Consider the following 16,643-nt stretch of genomic DNA (forward strand, 5'->3'; position numbering starts at 1 on the left):
TCAATTTTATTTATATAGCGCCAAACAGTTGCCCCAAGGCGCTTTATATTGTAAGGCAAGGCCATACAATAATTACGGAAAAACCCCAACGGTCAAAACGACCCCTGTGAGCAAGCACTTGGCGACAGTGGGAAGGAAAAACTCCCTCTGATGACTGAGGAAGAAACCTCAAACAGACCAGACTTAAAGGGGTGACCATCTGCTTGGGCCATACTACCAACACAATAGACAAAACAAATATACAGGAAATTTTGGGCGTCCATGCCAGTACACAGGATGGGAGGCTTGCAGAAGTAGACACCACTCCCATCTCTGGATGGAGCTGCACCTCAAAAGGGAGAGAAAAAAAAAACAGAATCAGGCATCAGAAAAACAACAAATACAGTATAATTTGTCAGAATTAAGCAACAAGAAAAACAGAAGAAATAGTAAGGTGATCGCCGGCCACTAGCCCTAAGCTTCACTAAAAGATCCAGGATTTAGATAAAGTTGAAGCGGCGGCTCACTCTGTTTACTACTAAAATTAATTTAAAAGGGTAAAAAGCATAGTAACATACTATGCCAGTATGCTAGCCATGTCAAAAGTCTGGCAGAAGCATTTTGAACCAACTGGAGAGCCCTAACGCTGGACTGTGGTAAACGAGAAAACAGAACATTGCAGTAGTCCAATCTAGAAGAGATAAATGCATGGATCAGGGTCTCAGCATCAGCCATAGACTGGATGGGACGAATCTTTGCTATATTTTGCAGGTGGAAGAAAGCAGTCTTCATAATATCTCTAATGTGGAGGTCAAAGGACAATGTAGGATCAAAAATTACCCCAAGGTTCCTCACTTTGTCAGTGTGATGCATAGCACACGAGCCTAGGCTAAGCATTAGCTGGTCAAATTTATGCTGATGTCTCACTGGACCCAAGAACCATCATTTCACTCTTTGACTCTCTAAGGGCAGTTCAGAACCTCCATGACCAGTAAAAGATCAAGGACCGAGACGCCGCCCGGTATGGCGGAGCCGGGGTCCCACCCTGGAGCCAGGCCTGGGGTTGGGGCTCGCGCGCGAGCGCCTGGTGGTCGGGCCTTAGCCCATGGGGCCCGGCCGGGCTCAGCCCGAAAGAGTGACGTGGGCCCGCCCTCCTGTGGGTTCACCACCTGCAGAGGGCGCCATGGGGGTCGGGTGCAGAGAGGATTGGGTGGCGGTCGAGGGCGGGTGGCCCGGCGGCCCGGTCCATGCTCACAGCCCCTGGCTGTTGGGACGTGGAATGTCACCTCGCTAGGGGGGAAGGAGCCTGAGCTTGTGCGGGAGGTTGAGAGATACCGACTAGAGATAGTTGGGCTCACCTCCACGCACAGCTTGGGCTCTGGTACCCAACTCCTGGAGAGGGGCTGGAGGCTTCATTTTTCTGTCGTCACCCACGGGGAGATGCGGAGAGCTGGGGTCGCATTGCTTATTGATCCCCAGCTCAGTCGCAAAGTGTTGGAGCTCACTCCGGTGAACGAGAGGGTCGCGTCCCTATGCCTTCGGGTCGGGGACAGGTCTCTCACTGTTGTCTCAGCCTACGGGCTGAGCAGCAGTGCAGAGTACCCGACCTTCCTGGAGTCCCTGGAAGGGGTACTAGATAGCGCTCTGACTGGGGACTCCATTGTTCTCCTGGGGGATTTCAATGCCCACGTGGGCGGCGACAGTGAGACCTGGAGGGGGGTGATCGGGAAGCACGGCCTCCCCGATCTGAACCCGAGTGGTGTTCAGTTGTTGGACTTCTGTGCTAGTCACAGTTTGTCCATCACGAACACCATGTTCGATCACAAGGGTGTCCATAAGTGCACGTGGCACCAGGACACGCTGAGCCGGAGGTCGATGATCGACTTTGTAGTCGTATCATCTGACCTTCGGCCATGTGTCTTGGACACGCAAGGGAAGAGAGGGACAGAGCTGTCAACTGATCACCACCTGGTGGTGAGTTGGATCCGCTGGGGGGGGTAGGAAGCCGGTCAGACCTGGCAGGCCCAAACGTATCGTGAGGGTCTGCTGGGAATGACTGGCAGAACCCTCTGTCAGCGAGGTCTTCAACTCCCACCTCCGGGAGAGCTTCTCCCAGATCCCGGGGGAGGTTGGAGACATGGAGTCCGAGTGGACCATGTTCTCCACCTCCATTGTCAATGTGCCTGTCGCGGTGGCAATCCCCAAACCCGGTGGTGGACACCGGAAGTAAGGGATGCCGTCAAGCTGAAGAAGGAGTCCTACTTATCTTTGTTGGTAGGTGGGACCCCAGAGGCAGCTGACAGGTACCGGCAGGCCAAGCGTGCCGCAGCCCGTGCGGTCGTAGAGGCAAAAACCCGGGTCTGGGAGGTGTTCGGGGAGGCTATGGAGGAGGATTATTGGTCGGCCTCGAAGAGATTCTGGCAAACTGTCCGACGCCTCAGGAGGCAGAAGCAGCTCTCCACCAGCACTGTTTACGGTGCGGGTGGGGAGCTGTTGACCCTGACTGGGGATGTTGTCGGGCGGTGGAAGGAGTACTTCGAGGATCTCCTCAATCCCATCGTCACGTCTTCCGAAGAGGAAGCAGAGACTGGGGACTCAGGGGCGGACTCATATATTACCCAGGCCGAAGTCATAGAGGTGGTTAGAAAGCTCCTCGGTGGCAAGGCTCCTGGGGTGGATGAAATCAGTCCTGAGTACCTTAAGTCTCTGGATGTTGTGGGGCTGTCTTGGCTGACACGCCTCTGCAACATCGCGTGGCGATCGGGGACAGTGCCTCTGGATTGGCAGACTGGGGTGGTGGTCCCTCTGTTTAAGAAGGGGGACCGGAGGGTGTGTTCCAACTATAGGGGGATCACACTCCTCAGTCTCCCCGGTAAGGTCTATTCCAGAGTACTGCAGAGGAGAATCGACCGATGGTCGAACCTCGGATTCAGGAGGAGCAGTGTGGTTTTCGTCCTGGTCGCGGCACACTGGACCAGCTCTACATGATCCATCAGGTGCTCAAGGGTTCATGGGAGTTCGCCCAACCAGTCCACATGTGTTTTGTGGATCTGGAGAAGGCGTTCGACCGTGTCCCTTGGGGCACCCTGTGGGGAGTGCTCCGGGAGTACGGGGTCCGGGGTCCTTTGCTAAGGGCTATCCGGTCCCTGTACGACCACAGCAGGAGCTTGGTTCGCACTGGTTCGCATTGTAGTAAGTCAAACCTGTTTCCAGTGCACGTTGGCCTCCACAAGGGCTGCCTTTTGTCACCGGTTCTGTTCATTATTTTTATGGACAGAATTTCTAGGCGCAGCCAGGGTGTAGAGGGGGTCTGGTTTGGGAACCACAGAATCTCGTCTCTGCTGTTTGCGGATGATGTGGTTCTGTTGGCTTCGTCAAATCAGGACCCTCAGCGTGCACTGGGGCGGTTTGCAGCCGAGTGTGAAGCATCTGGGATGAAAATCAGCACCTCCAAATCCGAGGCCATGGTTCTCGACCGGAAAAAGGTGCTTTGCCCTCTTCAGGTCGGTGGAGTGTCCTTGCCTCAAGTGGAGGAGTTTAAGTATCTCGGGGTCTTGTTCACGAGTGAGGGACGGATAGAGCGTGAGATCGATAGACGGATCCGTGCAGCATCTGCAGTGATGCGATCGCTGTATCGGACCGTCGTGGTGAAGAGAGAGCTGAGTAGGGGGGCAAAGCTCTCGATTTACCGCTCAATCTACGTTCCGATCCTCACCTATGGTCATGAGATTTGGCTCATGACCGAAAGAACAAGATCGCGAGTACAAGCGGCCGAGATGAGTTTCCGCCGCAGGGTGGCTGGGTGCTCCCTTAGAGATAGGGTGAGGAGCTCGGTCACTCGGGAGGAGCTCGGATTCGAGCCGCTGCTCCTCCACGTCGAAAGGAGTCAGTTGAGGTGGCTCGGGCATCTTTTCCGGATGCCCCCTGGACGCCTCGCTGGAGAGGTGTTCCGGGCACGTCCCACTGGAAGGAGGCCCCGGGGAAGACCCAGGACACGCTGGAGGGACTACATCTCTCGGCTGGCTTGGGAACGCCTTGGGGTTCCCCCGGAGGAGCTGGGAGAGGTGTGTGGGGATCGGGAGGTCTGGGCGGCTTTGCTTGAGCTGCTGCCCCCGCGACCCGACTCCGGATAAAGCGGAGGAAAATGGATGGATGGATGGATGGATGGACTCTCTTCTGATCCCTTCAACTATACAGTACTCTCTTCAACACTCTCTAAGTCCCTAGTCTTAACTGGTTGCTTTTATTTAATTGTTTCTATTGTTTCATTGTGTTTCTTTTTGTTCCATAACCTTCATTGTTTGATGCACCAGTTTTAATAACTTCTAAGTTTTAATAACTTTTAAGGCGAGCCAAGTTCTCTACTTTTTGAAGACAACATCTGAGCTGAGCTTTTCAAATTAAGAGCAAATTTGCAAGTCTCTAAATTAATTTTCTCCTCAATGCTGAAAGTGTTTTTTCTTAACATTAATTTTTCTCCACAACTTTCTTTGCCAAGCCTTGAACTTTTTCAATTTTTTTTTTTTTTTTTTACAAAGAATTTAAATTTATCTTCTACAAATTTTGGAAGCTGCTGGAGCATGTTTGACAGCAAACACCAAAACCTTAATCCTGCGTCCGTCGGTGAACCCAACTTCTATGGACTGATTGAACCATCGTGTTCGGGGCCCGCTGTGAAACCGACCAAGCAAAGGCAGATCTGGAAGCTGCATTTCACCTGTTCCAAAAGACCAAAGTAAGTTAACTTTCAACTGTTCTGATCATCTTTACTGTCAGTGATACAATGTGGCTTTCTATAATTATTGCCTTGTTCATTTATTTTTTCTTGCTTTTCACATCTCATCACCAACATATCGTCTCAGTAATAGAACTAGGAATCATTACCCATATTTTCAATTTCTCAATCACATTTGTTTGTACCTGTACATGTGCAGATAAATCTGTAAATATTACATCAGTTGTTTGTCTTGTGTCCAGTTGAAGACAGATGTTTAATCAATCATATCCAGGACTTTGGACTTTCAGATCAAAAACTGGTTCATATCAATCATAACATGATCACGTTCCTGCGGTATGCATGTGGTGCCCCTTTCGAGGTATTTAATTAAATGTAATATTTAATTAAATATGGTTTTAACCCTCTTGGGTCTGAGGGCATTTTTTGGACAGTTCCCTCGCCTGGCATAAATGTTTTATTATTGCTGTTAACAGCTCTCCCTGCATCCCACAATCAAGTTTTATTTCTCTTTTTTCAGGACAACCTGTACTTTCAGAATATATATGCTATAGTGATGTTTTATAAGTGTAATAAAAGTTTAATCAGAAATAAGAAAAAGTAAAGCGGAAATTAATTTTTCACACACATTTATTCAAAACACACAGCAAACTAATAAACAACTGTTTTGACACTTTAATAAGGTAATTTGAGGTCTTGTGTGAAAGACTGTACAACAAAAAGGTTCAAACAATAAACACAAATGCACATTTTGAACAATATATACAAAATGGTCTATGCGTTTTGTTTGTCTTCATCTCAAAGCAATTTCTGTTTGCTATTACACAAAGGCCACATCACAAACTTATACTTCTATGAAGTTCACTGTGTGTTTGGAGTTCTCCTCCACTGAAAAGCTTTCACACTTCGAGTCCCATTCACACTCTGAGGAGCGGCCCCTCCCCCTCGCTCCATTGACATGGTAAACAGTGCTTCACACCGGAGCGAGAGAGCTTGCCAGAGGCTTGTCCAATAACATTCACAGGCAAACTAGTGGAGCAATCCTGATACTCACACACTTTGTTTGAGCATGTGAGATTGTATGAGAGGCCCTCTGTCTGCTCCGTCTGCTCACTTTCACTGATCACTGTGTGTAATGGCGCAGGGCGCATTGGAGCCAGCAGCCAGGGGGCTATTCAAACAGCCCAACTAGTAACACATCACTCCTAAAAACAATCTTTGGTTTATCACATGAGGTAAATCTGCCCTACGATTGGATTTTGGAAAATCATGTGATGGTGAACCAATTCCGATTGGACACTCACATTGTGCACGTCATCATGCAGCTTCTATGAGGAGTATAAAGATGGTGGATGGCTGGCTCGAAAGTCTGCGGAGTTAACTTTTCAGCAAAAAAAGAAAAAAGTACATTTTTATCTCTTATCATTAAAAAGTCATTTAGAATTTAGTAAAAGTTGGTCTCAGCCGTCTTATATGACGGCGTCGGCCCCAAAGGGTTAAAGGCTTATACTCGCTACTTGAGTTCAGGGTACTGCAGTCGGCAGTGTAAAAGCCAGCACCTTGCACCAAAAGCAAGTAGAATTGAGTAGAGTCAGGTTGAGTTGACCTGGTACGATCTGGTGAGACAGTGACACAAGCACAGGCCACTCTAAATGACAACATGTTCCAGAAACACATGCACATCAGCCATTATATCACTATAAAATACACGGGTACTTGTTTTCTGTCTGTAAGAAATAATCTGTGTTTTTTATGCTTTGCCATGAAATAAACTGTTCAGATGTTAAAATGACTTACATGGGGTTACCACACACAACTCTCCAGTGTAACAACCGCATTTTATGCTCAGGCCCATTTGAACACGTTTCTCGACTTCAATCATTTCGCTGTGCATCTAAGCCATGGGCTCACAGTGCTTTTGTTTCTACCGAGCCCTTCTTCACTTGTGCACTTTTCCTTGTAAGTGTTTTTCCCATCTGTTTGTGAGTGTAGCTGTCAACCAAATGCGAGCCACTTTGTCGCCTTTACCTCATTTCCTCTCTCTTGCAGCTCTTTTCTTCTCGCCTTCTGCTGTTTTTTAAGCCTGTGGAGTAGCTTCTGTGATTGCAGTACGAGTCCCCTTGGACTGAAGCAGACGTTGCCTTTGCTCCAGGAGGGGAAGCTCATTTTTGGCTCTTTACTCGTGGGGGAACAGCGCTCTGCCCTATTTGCATGTGTGTGCTGCAAGCGGTTGTTGTGTCTGTTCATATGACAGATGACATGTACGGCCTTGTAAGGGCAAAGAAACACTAATGCAGATAGATCATATGCAGCTGGCATGCGATTCATTCTCATTCATGCTGGCATCCTGCTCGTGATGAAGAGAACATGTCAATTTAAAGACCTGGTCTGTAAGTGAGGAAGTGAGACTAGAGACTAAAAGGAGACTAGCAAAGGCTGGTAAAGGATTGCACTCCCCTGCATGTTGACAGTGAGCCTGACAGTTAATTAATCCAACCAAATCCCTCCAAAGCTACTCGAGTGTGGATTCTATTTTCAAATTTCCTATTAGTTCCTCTTTATGGATTAAGCACTGCAGTTCACGAATGAGTGGCCAGCCCCAGCTCTGGCCCAGCACATATAATTTGCTTGTAATGGATTTGGGGTCGACTTTGCATCAGTGATATGGATAGATTTGAGGCAAATCAACTGTTTTCCAGAAGCTTCTATCATGCAGCACGTGTTGGAGGCTGTGGGTTTGTATAATTCCATTCTTGGTACACAGTCATTTTTATTTCTGTGTGCAGCCATAGCATCCACAGCTCTGGGGTTGCAGCATGAGAACGTGACATGGCTGGAGATGAAACATGTCATGTGCCAAGCAGCCTTAGGGCTCCTGTCACTGTTAAGACACCTGATTCACATTCCAAAACTGTCTTTCCATTGCTAATCCTCTATGTCTCAATTGCTACCACCCCCACTCCACACCACCACCCTTAATTTTTAATTTCATCCTGTCTGACTTTATTTTTATGCTGTTCTTGATCCTAATTCAGTAATTCTTCCATCATAAAGCCATAGGATATGATAAAATATGAAACCTTTATTGTTCACAATGTGGAAATTTGTCTTTTGTTTCATCATAAAAACATATTAAAAATGCCATACATCACCACACCTAACAACAATATACAACTAAATAAATAACAGTTCAGATATCATAAACATATATATATATATATATATATACGAGGGCTGTCAATAAAGTTACGGTCCTTTTTATTTTTTTCAAAAACTATATGGATTTCATTCATATGTTTTTACGTCAGACATGCTTGAACCCTCGTGCGCATGCGTGAGTTTTTCCACGCCTGTCGGTGACGTCATTCGCCTGTGAGCACTCATTGTGGGAGGAGTCGTCCAGCCCCTCGTCGGAATTCCTTTGTCTGAGAAGTTGCTGAGAGACTGGCGCGTTGTTTGATCAGAATTTTTTCTAAACCTGTGAGACACATCGAAGTGGACACGGTTCGAAAAATTAAGCTGGTTTTCAGTGAAAATTTTAACAGCTGATGAGAGATTTTGAGGTGATTCTGTCGCTTTAAGGACTTTTCACGGTGTGAGACGTCGCTCAGCGCTCTCAGGCGGCGTCATCAGCCTGTTCAAGCTGAAAACCTCCACATTTCAGGCTCTATTGATCCAGGACGTCGTGAGAGAACAGAGAAGTTTCAGAAGAAGTCGGTTTCAGCATTTTATCCGGATATTCCACTGTTAAAGGAGATTTTTTTAATGAAAGACGTGCGGACGGGTCCGCGCGTCGGGACGCAGCCGACGCGGTGCGGCGGCACAGGAAAAACACCTCCGTGTTGATAACCATTTGTAAAATCCAGGCGGCTTTTGATGGCTTTCAGTGGAGTGAGTATATGAGAAATTGTTTAACAGGCAGGACATGTTCCAACTTGTCCTTAAGGCTTTCAACAGAGGTGTTTTTCCTGTGGCGGAGCGTCGCGGCGGCTGCGTCCCGACGCGCGGACCCGTCCGCACGTCTTTCATTAAAAAAATCTCCTTTAACAGTGGAATATCCGGATAAAATGCTGAAACCGACGTCTTCTGAAACTTCTCTGTTCTCTCACGACGTCCTGGATCAATAGAGCCTGAAATGTGGATGTTTTCAGCTTGAACAGGCTGACGACGCCGCCTGAGAGCGCAGCGCGACGTCTCGCACCGTGAAAAGTCCTTAAAGCGACAGAATCACCTCAAAATCTCTCATCAGCCGTTAAAATTTTCACTGAAAACCAGCTTAATTTTTCGAACCGTGTCCACTTCGATGTGTCTCACAGGTTTAGAAAAATTTTGATCAAACAACGCGCCAGTCTCTCAGCAACTTCTCAGACAAAGGAATTCCGACGAGGGGCTGGACGACTCCTCCCACAAGGAGTGCTCACAGGCGAATGACGTCACCGACAGGCGTGGAAAAACTCACGCACGCGCACGAGGGTTCAAGCATGTCTGACGTAAAAACATATGAATGAAATCCATATAGTTTTTGAAAAAAATAAAAAGGACCGTAACTTTATTGACAGCCCTCGTATATATATATATATATATATAAAATCAGGGCTGTGAAATGAAAATTGTAAAATCCAAGGAAAATTCAAAGGGGGTCTGGGGGGCACAGGGTCTAGGGCCTTGTGGGGCCCCAGAAACCAAATTAAATTTTCATTCACTGATACATTTTCAACATCTGCTGGAAGACCAAATCTCAAAATTAGTGCATATTTAAATGATCCTAGATTCAACCTACCATCAATGATCATGTTGAAATACCAGAATATGATGTGGAAGTAGGACCTGGAATGATTTTCCTTTTAATTGTAAACCAAGTTATGCATTAACTCAGAACAATTAAACTACATGAAAGTCATGAAGACTGAAAAGACTGTTAAAGTGTTTCAAAAACCACAGCAAAAGATTGTATAATATTTTAAAAATCAGGGTAAAATATCAATAACATACCTTATAGTAAAAAGCCACACATTCTTGTGTAAATTCCTGTAAATCCACTCAAAGCCACAATGTCTTTTTTTTCCCATGAAAAAGTCTACATTAATAAAAACTAATTTACACTGTTGTGTAAATTCATGTAGCCTAAATTCATTCAAAGCCACGTCTTTTTTTCTCAATGAAAGAAAGTCTAGATTAATGAAAGAAAAAAAGGCACATAATCTTTTCTGAAATCCTTTGAACAGCACAATGTTTATTTTCCAGAGAGAGAAAAAAAATTCTTACCAGTTTGCTTTTCCCGTTTATCTTTCAGGTGTGTTCCTGAAGCCAGCAACAATTCCACGGATTCTTGTCCTTATCACACTTTTTTAAACCGTCTTTCTCGACATCTTCGCTCTGTCTGATGTCGCTCCATGACACAAACATGCTGCAAAATTCTTCTTTTAAAAACTTGAAAGTTCCAAAAGTGTGCGATGTCCACATGCTACGTTTAGCTAAGCTTCGCAAAGGAGCCACACAGTGTCACCGCAGCAACCAACCAGTCCCGCTTTACGACAACTGTCGTAACATCCAGGCTTTGAGTGGCATTATTCCTCCGTGAATCTCTGCAGATCCGAGGAAACTGATATGTATCTGTAACACACAGATCAGTGTCCGCGGACTTATAAAACTTGCATGATGTTGTCACGATTAAAGAGTACAACACTAACACCCCGCCCATGATGAAATCCGCGGAATCCCGCGGATCCGTGGAGATTTCACAGCCCTGATATATACGTATATGCAAAAACCTACACAAAACACCTAGACCATTTTAAAATATTCAGACAATTATAGGCCATAATAAGAGATCTCTCTATACTGTATGCCTCAAACCCCTGATCCTGCTCAGTGAAACAATTTTGTCACAGTTATCAACAATAATAATTTGAAATGCATTGCTCATTTTGTCTAGTTATGTCAACTCGTCTCATAAAACTTAAATGGGAAAAGCAAAATATAAGAAATTATTACAATTAATTGTATATAAAGTTCAAAGATCTGTGCTGCTCTAGTTCACAAAGCAAATTCCTTCTTGATTTCAGAAAATCCTTATAGCATTTTAAACCGGCAAACCAAGCCAACCAGCTTGAAGATGAATTGACAATAAAAAGCTTGATATGAGGCAACAAAAGAAAAAGCAAACAGTAAAACAGGCAAAGGGTACCTTATTTTAAAGAGTGAAGGAACTACAGTAGTGTTCAGAATAATAGTAGTGCTATGTGACTAAAAAGATTAATTCGGGTTTTGAGTATATTTCTTATTGTTACATGGGAAACAAGGTACCAGTAGATTCAGTAGATTCTCACAAATGCAACAAGACCAACCATTCATGATATGCACACTCTTAAGGCTATGAAATTGGGCTATTAGTAAAAAAAAGTAGAAAAGGGGGTGTTCACAATAATAGTAGCATCTGCTGTTGACGCTACAAACTCAAAACTATTATGTTCAAACAGCTTTTTTTTAGCAATCCTGTGAATCACTACACTAGTATTTAGTTGTATAACCACAGTTTTTCATGATTTCTTCACATCTGCGAGGCATTAATTTTGTTGGTTTGGAATCAAGATTTTGCTCGGTTACTAGTGTGCTTGGGGTCATTGTCTTGTTGAAACACCCATTTCAAGGGCATGTCCTCTTCAGCATAAAGCAACATGACCTCTTCAAGTATTATAATAGTATAATAGTATAAGTATAAATAATATAATAATATAAGTATTTTGACATATCCAAACTGATCCATGATACCTGGTATGCGATATATAGGCCCAACACCATAGTAGGAGAAACATCCCCATATCATGATGCTTGCACCACCATGCTTCACTGTCTTGACTGTGAACTGTGGCTTGAATTCAGAGTTTGGGGGTCGTCTCACAAACTGTCTGCGGCCCTTGGACCCAAAAAGAACAATTTTACTCTCATCAGTCCACAAAATATTCCTCCATTTCTCTTTAGGCCAGTTGATGTGTTCTTTGGCAAATTGTAACCTCTTCTGCACATGTCTTTTATTTAACAGAGGGACTTTGCGGGGGATTCTTGCAAATAAATTAGCTTCACACAGGCGTCTTCTAACTGTCACAGCACTTACAGGTAACTCCAGACTGTCTTTGATCATCCTGGAGTTGATAAATGGGTGAGGCTTTGCCATTCTGGTTATTCTTCTATCCATTTTGATGGTTGTTTTCCATTTTCTTCCACGCCTCTGTTTTTTTTTGTCCATTTTAAAGCATTAGAGATCATTGTAGATGAACAGCCTATAATTTTTTGCACCTGCGTATAAGTTTTCCCTCTCCAATCAACGTTTTAATCAAACTACGCTGTTCTTCTGAACAATGTCTTGAATGTCCCATTTTTCTCAGGCTTTCAAAGAGAAAAGCATGTTCAACAGGTGCTGGCTTCATCCTTAAATAGGGGACACCTGATTCACACCTGTTTGTTCCACAAAATTGACGAACTCACTGACTGAATGCCACACTACTATTATTGTGAACACCTCCTTTTCTACTTTTTTTTTTTACTAATAGCCCAATTTCATAGCCTTAAGAGTGTGCATATCATGAATGCTTGGTCTTGTTGGATTTGTGAGAATCTGCTGGATCTACTGGTACCTTGTTTCCCATGTAACAATAAGAAATATACTCAAAACCTGGATTAATCTTTTTAGTCACATAGCACTACTATTATTATGAACACTACTGTACATCTCACATAAACCACTGCACATGACAAACCTTTGTGAACACTGGCAACCTTATAACAGTTACATGTTCTTTCATGAAATTCATATTTATTTTTAGTGTAGTGTTCATATTGTAAATATGGTGGTGTTTAGTGTTGTCAAAGACAAAGTGCAGCGCATTGTTCCTGACATTGTTCCCGACATTGTTCCGGACTGTAGTTATCACTGGTCGGGCATCCACCAAATCATCACATAAGTGTGTTGGTGAAGATTTGATGTATCAAATATATGAGTAACATTAGTGGGTTTTAAAAACAAATGTGTGGGCACTGTCCCGTTACATTTATGTACTTAACATTCTGCTAATTTCAGCTGCATAATAATAATACCAATTTCCTTTATCATCATTGTACATACATAAAACAAAATTTGTCCTCTGCAACCCATTTAAAGCCTTTAAAACAACCATAGCACAAGAAGTTCACTATGAATGTTAGCAGCTAAAGTTACCTAGTTACATTTGTTACACTATATTTATTGTCATATCTGCAAAACATTAAGGTAATGTTTTACAATCACCATTTTTTTCAGTGTAGTAAAATCTGTTGAATGGTGAGAACCTCCCAATATTCTGAAGTAATAGAGTTCTGAAGTGAGCTTGTGTAGCAGAATAACTGCTCTATAATTGTTCTTGAACCAGTATGACCTCCTTTGTGCCCAGCTTAAAGTATCACTAAACTGATACTTTAAATAGATACCTCATTTGTTTAGTCCATCATTTCTGTACGCATGAATGACTCACCAGACATTTTTTAGGCCGGAATGTCTTAAGCCCCTTTCACACTGGCGTATTCATAGAGCTGCTCATTGTGGTGTATCATCTACGCCGAGTTGAGCAGCTCTCCGTCCACTTTTAGCAACTCTACATAGAGTTTTTTCTCCCTACGCAGCAGAATGTTGAGTGCTACGCACGTAGGACAGAATAAATTAAACATGTTTAATTTTCTTCGGCGTAGAGCGCTGGACACAGTTTTAAGCAAGTCTGTGCAACACGGCGCTCCTGTACACAACAAAAAACTGAGTGCGTGAATCCAGAATGAAGCTGGAGAACATGATCACACAGCCCACAGCACCTGTGTGTGATCAGAGCAGGGAATCGAACCTCAACTCAGAAATCCAGAAACACAACAGAAACAGCAGGTCTCTCTCTCTCTCTCTCTCTCTGATCAAACATGTGACTTTAAAATAAAAGCGCACTCGCTGCATGTCGGTGCGCTCAACAAACGCCCTGATCGATCAGGTCTGATCAAACCTGAAAAGAGCTGTGTCTCTTCAAAATAACAGCGTTGTTGCTGCATGTCAACGCGATCATCAGACGACCTGATCGATCAGGTCTGATCGAATCAGCGGACCTGATCAGAGCAACCAGAGCTTTTAAAGTTTAACGAGTCACAGCGCTTCATTCACAGCAGCCTTTACCACAGCCAGAATCGGCAGCATCTGGACACAATGAAAGTGATCCACCAAGACAAAATAATAATAATTTCAATTTCAATTCAATTTCAATTTATTTTCCTTTATACAGCGCCAAATCACAACAGAGTTGCCTCAAGGCACTTCACACAGGTAAGGTTACTTACCTTCCATAATGAAAATAATAATAATAATAAGGTTAAATGACTCTGTTTCTGATGTGAACCACACCGTGCAGTAGAGAACAGAGCGCACTTCCACAAAGACAGAAAATAGCAGCTTTGACTACATACGTGGCAGTAATGAAACTGTAAAAACCTCCTGATACAGTCCACTGTTTTCCAAGTGCAGTGATGATGTTCTGCACAGCCGGCAGGAGTGAACTGGGTTTAAATAGTGGCAATGTACACGCGACTGTGTGCAAACATTAAAAAGTGAACACACGCAGCTGCAAGCAGATCTATGAACACGGAAAAAGGCTGAGTACACGTGCATTTCTGGCGTATTTAAATGAAACACAATGCAGCAACACGCAGCTCTACGAATACGCCAATGTGAAAGGGGCTTTAAGTTGAACTGTGTTATCACTTGACTTGGTGTCGGGCACTGAAAGCTGCCACCTTTTCACAAAGTCACCAGTCTTCCAAACATTCCCTGACCAAATTTATGACACCTTTGGAAAGCTTCAACTAGAGCTGAAACAACTAATCGAGTTAATCAATTGAAATTGATTATTAAAATAGTTGTCAACTAATTTAGTCATCGATTAGTTGCTAAATAACTTTGTTTTACCGCAAATGTTTCGTTTCTTCCATATAATCAACCGAGCTTTGCTTTGAATCTTGAACCAATGGAGTGCTTTGAGCTGCTGCTTCGTTGGTTTCATTTGTTTTATTTTGCTTTATCTTAATTTTTCCCCGCTAAAACCCTTAAGAGCATATGTCTGTGAGGAATATTTACCTTTTTTTGTTAAACTGACCTGTTATGGTCTTCTGAAACAGTCGATAGATGTATTTTATGCTAACGCTGATGCTAATGCGTTAGCATGTCTATGGCGTTTTCAATGTTAAGTTAGCATTAAGCTGCTGGCATTTCAGCATTTTTGTGCATTTGTTTTCTGTATAATAATTAATGGCTCAACGTTTGTTGTCGTAAAAGAGTCAAATGTATTACAAATTATAATATTTTTTAATTTATTTTTATTGATATATTAATAATAATAGCAACAATAATAATAGTAATAATAACTAATAATGCTACAATACAATTTTAGAGAAAGAGACATGAGTCACATGCGTCATTGTGAAATGACCACATAGTTTACAAGTTATACAGAGAATGTTGCACATATAATGAGTCAGGCTACAGTTTTTGATTTAGGTTTTATGGTTAACTGGTTATGCTAATTTCTCATTTGCAGCAAGAAAAATACCTCTTTTTTTCACCATATATTTTATAACATTAATATGTTTCAATGTTGTTTTATGTCAACTCAGCACTTTGATAAAGCAATGCCATTTGAAATAATTCTTTTTGTTCTTTATTATAAAATATTTTATTCTTCATTATTTAACATTTCAACAGCCAAGGGACATTTGACGATTTGTTGATTTTCAAGTATTTTAAGTTTTCAAATAATGTTCTGTTGTTAAAGTGATGGAAGGAGAGAAAAAATGTTTCCCTGGCACATTTAAAAAAAAAATCCCCACTAATCCGATTAATCGTGTCAAAAACCCATCAGAGTCATCGATGATCCAAATAATTGTTTGTTGCAGCCCTAGCTTCAACAGCCCCTATGGTTCAAAGACCCTTGTTGAAATGGGGAAAAAAGTCCACTGTGCTTATTTGCACTCACAGAGCAACATAACTGTGGTGTAACTCTGTCATGAAACCATCTTAAACACCTTTCTGCATACTGTGGAGTCTACTGCCGCTCTGGGCATGAACTGAAATTCCTTAGCCAAACTGATAATTTATAGATTAAATATACTTCCTGCACATTTTGCTCTTGTTTAAGACATTGCAACTTGGGCAGTGCAAAATTAGATTAAACCAATATTACATTGAAGGGAACCTGTCATCTGTGCAAACCAAACCAGTCGGTGGTGGTGTGTAGCAAAACAGGACATCTAGTTAATTATGTGCAATGTATTTGTGACGCTGACAAGCATAATTAATCAAAATAAAAATCCTTAATTTTCGACAGCTGAACCTTATTTTTTTTTTTTTTTTGCAGTGGATGTAATTTAGCTTGAGAGGTCTGCACATAGACAGTGTGATCACCACACAGCATTACATCTCTCACACAGACATGCACTGATCGGCTAACATGGCACGGATATTTTAATCAAACATCAAATGCCCCAATTTCGTTGTGCTAATGTACACTGTACAACACTTGAATCTTGACACATTACTTCATATTTTAGACAAAAATGGCAACGCACTGTTACAAAGGTCATCATTATAGCCACAGCGAGTACTCAGACATGCTGCAGCTGGTAGTTTTGCTTACACAAGTGGCTATGTTTTCACCTTTAACTTCTAGCTTTGGTGCAAGTCTGCAGTGACATATAATGTGCAACCTCACAGCTCCAGCACTCCGCTCATACAGAGGGCATGATGGCGATTGGACAGACTGTTGGACATACTGATTGAATTATGAATCTGACATCAACCTCATCCAAGACACTGCTGCCAGCATTCATCAGTTTATTCACACTGCTACCACATCCTCGGCATTTGAATGAC

At 43.1% G+C, this 16,643-nt stretch overlaps 1 protein-coding gene across 1 annotated transcript in view; it reads right to left on the reverse strand.

Annotated features, from left to right (window-relative positions):
* LOC117529349 (netrin receptor UNC5D-like) overlaps positions 1–16,643 on the reverse strand; it is a 582,155-nt gene that overhangs the window by 417,787 nt on the left and 147,725 nt on the right. The gene's annotated exons all lie outside the window — the stretch shown is intronic.

The sequence above is a fragment of the Thalassophryne amazonica genome, chromosome 17, assembly GCF_902500255.1.
Source record: "Thalassophryne amazonica chromosome 17, fThaAma1.1, whole genome shotgun sequence".
Classification (NCBI taxonomy): Eukaryota; Metazoa; Chordata; class Actinopteri; order Batrachoidiformes; family Batrachoididae; genus Thalassophryne; species Thalassophryne amazonica.